Below are 6,017 nucleotides of genomic sequence, written 5' to 3'. Positions count from 1 at the left end.
TGTACTCCATCTTGCTACACCCAGACGTAACCCGCAGTCATCGTGATTCGTGCGTGCCCGACGTCTTGCTTCACCCAGACACACCCTGTCTCAGAATGAGTCAGTCACCTAATATTGAGTAGTGTCCCTGCTTGGTGCATACCTCCCAATATTGAAATTGAGGGCAGAGGGACTCTTCGCTCGTCGGAGGCGTGGCCTCGCAACAAAGGGCGTGACCTACTGTCGTGAGGCCATGCTCCCGTTCTCACTGCTGTGGGGGGCGGGGCATGGCTGGAATGCCATCGATGGCTTTTTAAGCAGGAACCATCGGTGGCTAAAACCCTATCACCGGACATCAAGGGTTCCTGGCTTCCTGCCACCAGTTAGCCAGGCATGCACAGGGGCAGGACTGCCCAGCCTGGAGGTGCGCATATGTGTAATACCTTAACTCATGGCTGGGCAATTGCAGACCTCCAGATGTTGATGAACTACACATCCCAGGATGCTTTGCATTAGTTTTGCTATGTGACCATGCTGAAACTGATGCAAGGCATGCTGGTATGTGTAGTTCATCAACATCTGGAGGGCCGCAATTGCCCAGCCCTGCCTTAACTAAATCTTAACCTTGGCAAAGTTTATTCTGCGCATGCGAGCACCTCCCAGCCGTGGCGCCACTGTCAGGCGAGCCGTAGTCCAGGCTTAGGTAGCCTTGGGGTGGCGATGAGATGAGCACGGAGGGAGATGAGTGGAATGGATGGTAGTCCACCATCCTGGGGGTATTGTATATGAATACATAGAGCCGAGCGACTGTCAGCACACACGCACAATGCCACACAGAGACAAGTGGTAGGGCAGGAGACAGCCTGAGGAACTGTCCAACTGCAGTGGCAGAGGTAAAAAAATTAAAATCATCAACATCAGATGTCATCCATCGATAAAACTGCTCACCCCTCACCTATCAATGCCCGAAGCATCGAGCACTAAGTCCCAAGCATCAATGTTTTGGGAACAATCGATAGACAATTGCCATCCCTACATGGCTAGCAGCTCCAGTCAGGCTTCAGGAACACACATTGTGTGCATAGTGTCTGTTCACAGGGGGGACTCCAAATTGTTCCCCCACCCCCACCGTGGAACACTGCCAGCCCCAGGAATGTCCCAATAAACTGAGATGTTCTCACAGTTGGGAAGTATGTCTCTGTATAGTATTTGAGGAATGATACAATGGCCCTGGTAATGATACCATGAGGCAGTGATGGTAGTAGTGCTGTGCCCAGTAATGTGATACCAGGGGGCAGTGACGGTAGTAGTGCTGGGCCCAGTAATGTAATACCAGGGGGCAGTGATGGTAGTAGTGCTGGGTCCAGAAATGTGGTACCAGGGGGCAGTGACGGTAGTAGTGCTGGGCCCAGTAATGTGATACCAGGGGGCAGTGATGGTAGTGCTGGGCCCAGTAATGTGATACCAGGGGGCAGTGACCGTAGTAGTGCTTGGCCCCTGGTAATGTGATACCAGGGGGCAGTAATGGTAGTAGTGCTGGGCCCAGTAATGTGATACCAGGGCACAGTGACGATAGTAGTACTGGGCCCCCGGTAATGTGATACCAGGGGGCAGTGATGGTAGTAGTGCTGTGCCCAGTAATGTGATACCAGGGGGCAGTGATGGTAGTAGTGCTGGGCCCAGAAATGTGGTACCAGGGGGCAGTGACGGTAGTAGTGCTGGGCCCAGTAATGTGATACCAGGGGGCAGTGATGGTAGTGCTGGGCCCAGTAATGTGATACGAGGGGCAGTGACCGTAGTAGTGCTTGGCCCCTGGTAATGTGATACCAGGGGGCAGTGACGGTAGTAGTGCTGGGCCCAGTAATGTGATACCAGGGGGCAGTGACTGTAGTAGTGCTGGGCCCCCGGTAATGTGATACCAGGGGACAGTGACGGTAGTAGTGCTGGGCCCAGTAATGTGGTACCAGGGGGCAGTGCGGTAGTAGTGCTGGGCCCAGTAATGTGATACCAGGGGGCAAAGATGGTAGTAGTGCTGGGTCCAGAAATGTGGTACCAGGGGGCAGTGATGGTAGTAGTGCTGGGCCCAGTAATGTGATACCAGGGGGCAGTGATGGTAGTGCTGGGCCCAGTAATGTGATACCAGGGGGCAGTGACCGTAGTAGTGCTTGTCCCATGGTAATGTGATACCAGGGGGCAGTGATGGTACTGCTGGGCCCAGTAATGTGATACCAGGGGGCAGTGACCGTAGTAGTGCTTGGCCCCTGGTAATGTGATACCAGGGGGAAGTGACGGTAGTAGTGCTGGGCCCCCAGTAATGTGATACCAGGAGGCAGTGACGGTAGTAGTGCTGGGCCCAGTAATGTGATACCAGGGGGCAGTGACCGTAGTAGTGCTTGGCACCTGGTAATGTGATACCAGGGGGAAGTGACGGTAGTAGTGCTGGGCCCCCAGTAATGTGATACCAGGAGGCAGTGACGGTAGTAGTGCTGGGCCCAGTAATGTGGTACCAGGGGCAGTGACGCTAGTAGTGCTGGGCCCAGTAATGTGATACCAGGGGGCAGTGATGGTAGTAGTGCTGGGCCCAGTAATGTGATACCAGGGGGCAGTGACTGTAGTAGTGCTTGGCCCACGGTAATGTGATACCAGGGGGCAGTGACGGTAGTAGTGCTGGGCCCCCAGTAATGTGATACCAGGAGGCAGTGACGGTAGTAGTGCTGGGCCCAGTAATGTGATACCAGGGGGCAGTGACCATAGTAGTGCTTGGCCCCTGGTAATGTGATACCAGGGGGCAGTGACGGTAGTAGTGCTGGGCCCCCAGTAATGTGATACCAGGAGGCAGTGACGGTAGTAGTGCTGGGCCCAGTAATGTGGTACCAGGGGGCAGTGAGGGTAGTAGTGCTGGGCCCAGTAATGTGATACCAGGGGGCAGTGATGGTAGTAGTGCTGGGCCCAGAAATGTGGTACCAGGGGGCAGTGACGGTAGTAGTGCTGGGCCCAGTAATGTGATACCAGGGGGCAGTGATAGTGCTGGGCCCAGTAATGTGATACCAGGGGGCAGTGACCGTAGTAGTGCTTGGCCCCTGGTAATGTGATACCAGGGAGCAGTGATGGTAGTAGTGCTGGGCCCAGTAATGTGATACCAGGGGGCAGTGATGGTAGTGCTGGGCCCAGTAATGTGATACCAGGGGGCAGTGACCGTAGTAGTGCTTGTCCCCTGGTAATGTGATACCAGGGGGCAGTGATGGTAGTAGTGCTGGGCCCAGTAATGTGATACCAGGGGGCAGTGACCGTAGTAGTGCTGGGCCCAGTAATGTGATACCAGGGGGCAGTGATGGTAGTGCTGGGCCCAGTAATGTGATACCAGGGGGCAGTGACCGTAGTAGTGCTTGGCCCCTGGTAATGTGATACCAGGAGGCAGTGACGGTAGTAGTGCTGGGCCCAGTAATGTGATACAAGGGGGCAGTGACCGTAGTAGTGCTTGGCCCCTGGTAATGTGATACCAGGGGGCAGTGACGGTAGTGCTGGGCCCAGTAATGTGATACCAGGGGGCAGTGACCGTAGTAGTGCTTGGCCCCTGGTAATGTGATACCAGGGGGCAGTGACGGTAGTAGTGCTGGGCCCAGTAATGTGATACCAGGGGGCAGTGATGGTAGTAGTGCTGGGCCCAGAAATGTGGTACCAGGGGGCAGTGATAGTGCTGGGCCCAGTAATGTGATACCAGGGGGCAGTGACCGTAGTAGTGCTTGGCCCCTGGTAATGTGATACCAGGGAGCAGCGATGGTAGTAGTGCTGGGCCCAGTAATGTGATACCAGGGGGCAGTGATGGTAGTGCTGGGCCCAGTAATGTGATACCAGGGGGCAGTGACCGTAGTAGTGCTTGGCCCCTGGTAATGTGATACCAGGGGGCAGTGACGGTAGTAGTGTTGGGCCCCCAATAATGTGATACCAGGAGGCAGTGACGGTAGTAGTGCTGGGCCCAGTAATGTGATACCAGGGGGCAGTGATGGTAGTAGTGCTGGGCCCAGAAATGTGGTACCAGGGGGCAGTGACGGTAGTAGTGCTGGGCCCAGTAATGTGATACCAGGGGGCAGTGATGGTAGTGCTGGGCCCAGTAATGTGATACCAGAGGGCAGTGATGATAGTAGTGCTGGGCCCAGAAATGTGGTACCAGGGGGCAGTGACGGTAGTAGTGCTGGGCCCAGTAATGTGATACCAGGGGGCAGTGATAGTGCTGGGCCCAGTAATGTGATACCAGGGGGCAGTGACCGTAGTAGTGCTTGGCCCCTGGTAATGTGATACCAGGGAGCAGTGATGGTAGTAGTGCTGGGCCCAGTAATGTGATACCAGGGGGCAGTGATGGTAGTGCTGGGCCCAGTAATGTGATACCAGGGGGCAGTGACCGTAGCAGTGCTTGGCCCCTGGTAATGTGATACCAGGAGGCAGTGACGGTAGTAGTGCTGGGCCCAGTAATGTGATACCAGGGGGCAGTGATGGTAGTAGTGCTGGGCCCAGAAATGTGGTACCAGGGGGCAGTGACGGTAGTAGTGCTGGGCCCAGTAATGTGATACCAGGGGGCAGTGATGGTAGTGCTGGGCCCAGTAATGTGATACCAGAGGGCAGTGATGGTAGTAGTGCTGGGCCCAGAAATGTGGTACCAGGGGGCAGTGACGGTAGTAGTGCTGGGCCCAGTAATGTGATACCAGGGGGCAGTGATAGTGCTGGGCCCAGTAATGTGATACCAGGGGGCAGTGACCGTAGTAGTGCTTGGCCCCTGGTAATGTGATACCAGGGAGCAGTGATGGTAGTAGTGCTGGGCCCAGTAATGTGATACCAGGGGGCAGTGATGGTAGTGCTGGGCCCAGTAATGTGATACCAGGGGGCAGTGACCGTAGAAGTGCTTGGCCCCTGGTAATGTGATACCAGGTGGCAGTGATGGTAGTAGTGCTGGGCCCAGTAATGTGATATCAGGGGGCAGTGACCATAGTAGTGCTTGGCCCCTGGTAATGTGATACCAGGGAGCAGTGATGGTAGTAGTGCTGTGCCCAGTAATGTAATATCAGGGGGCAGTGACCGTAGTAGTGCTGGGCCCAGTAGTGTGATACCAGGGGGCAGTGATAGTAGTAGTGCAGGGCCCAGTAATGTGATACCAGGGGGCAGTGACCGTAGTAGTGCTTGGCCCCTGGTAATGTGATACCAGGGAGCAGTGATGGTAGTAGTGCTGGGCCCAGTAATGTGGTACCAGGGGGCAGTGACCGTAGTAGTGCTTGGCCCCTGGTAATGTGATACCAGGGAGCAGTGATGGTAGTAGTGCATACAGTATATACATACAACACATAAATTGAATCTATACTTTTTTTTCTAAATCAAAGTATATGAATAATTGATTGATGTCTACTGATAATTATTGTAATAATGAATATTCACTGTAGCCTGAAAAAAATGTACCTCTATGGCCAGTATTCAATGCCTCAGATTAGCCGTATTTTACAGCGAATCTGGCAATTCGCCGGGGTAACGGCAAATTTTCTCTCATGAAAAACAATTCACCCTATTCAATGGAGACAATTCGCTTAAAATGAACAGCGAATATCTGTCGATTCGACGTGTGCGATTCGCCGCAATTCGCCGGTTGTTTTCAATCGGGTTTTTAGTAAAATTCGCCGAGAGTGTATTCAATGCTCAAATGGAGAACTGCTTTCTCCAGTGATTTTCGCCATGTTTCACCGTTTTGCATTCGTCATCGTTTTTAGGTGAACTGGAATGTGATCTTTTAAAATAAAGTTTTTTTTGTTTTTTTTTAGGGTGTCAAAAAATCTGATTTGTTTTTCTGTGAAGGGGCATGCTATTTTATTGATGTGCTTGCAGCACATCAATATATATATATATAAAAAATTTTTTTTACACATTCGCCAGCAGTGATATATTCACTGCACTCTGGTCCCATTCATTACATATGCAGGATCGGGACCAGTGAGTGCAGCGGCTACTATCCCAGTCCCCTGCCAGCTCTCGGGGGGCTCTTCCAGTGTCTCTGCCAG

Source organism: Crinia signifera, chromosome 12, assembly GCF_055691185.1.
Source record: "Crinia signifera chromosome 12, ASM5569118v1, whole genome shotgun sequence".
NCBI lineage: Eukaryota > Metazoa > Chordata > Amphibia > Anura > Myobatrachidae > Crinia > Crinia signifera.
Note: the sequence above shows the minus strand (reverse complement) of the source record.